Below are 863 nucleotides of genomic sequence, written 5' to 3' on the forward strand. Positions count from 1 at the left end.
ATATATATATATATATAGACTTGGGATCATGTGAGACCAATGGTTTTTCGTGAGACCCGTAAGACCAATTCTCAAACCTTGGATTAGATTTACAATCGTCAGATCAGAACATTCATAAATGCCACAAGACTTCTCAATAATTACAAAATTGTCACCTTGAAACTTTAGACCATTAGATCATTAGCTTATAAAGTTGATCAATGAACATAAATTGGTCTTACGTGTCTCACGAAAAACTCTTGATCTCACGTGAACCCAACCCTATATATATGGTTGGGTTCACGTGAGACCAACCTATTTTCGTGAGACCCGTGAGACCATATTTTTACATGTAAACTTCACAGCAAAAACACTGTGAAGGTTAGAAAAAAGTCGAGTCTTCACAGCAAAAACACTGTGAAGGTTTTAAAAAGTCACATTCACAGCATTTTGCTGTGAAGTTTCAAGTGTAAAAAGCTGGTCTATATGTATGTATATATATACAGGGTTGGGATCACGTGAGACCAGACTGTTTTCGTGAGACCCGTGAGACCAGCTTTTTACACTTGGAAGACGACTTTTTAAAACCTTCACAGTGTTTTTGCTGTGAAGGTTCGATTTTTTTTAAACCTTCACAGTATTTTTGCTGTGAAGGTTCGACTTTTTTTTAAACCTTCACAGTGTTTTTGCTGTGAAGGTTACGTGTAAAAATGTGGTCTCACGGGTCTCACGAAAAYAGRYTGGTCTCACGTGAACCCAACCCTATATATATATATACATATATATATATACATATATATATATATATTTGTATAAACCGTGAAAACCATATTCAATCAATCATAATTTTTCATTTTGTTCATTTTTTTGTAATTATGAGAGGT

Source organism: Cynara cardunculus (genome assembly GCF_001531365.2).
Source record: "Cynara cardunculus var. scolymus isolate 2C chromosome LG 9, CcrdV1, whole genome shotgun sequence".
NCBI lineage: Eukaryota > Viridiplantae > Streptophyta > Magnoliopsida > Asterales > Asteraceae > Cynara > Cynara cardunculus.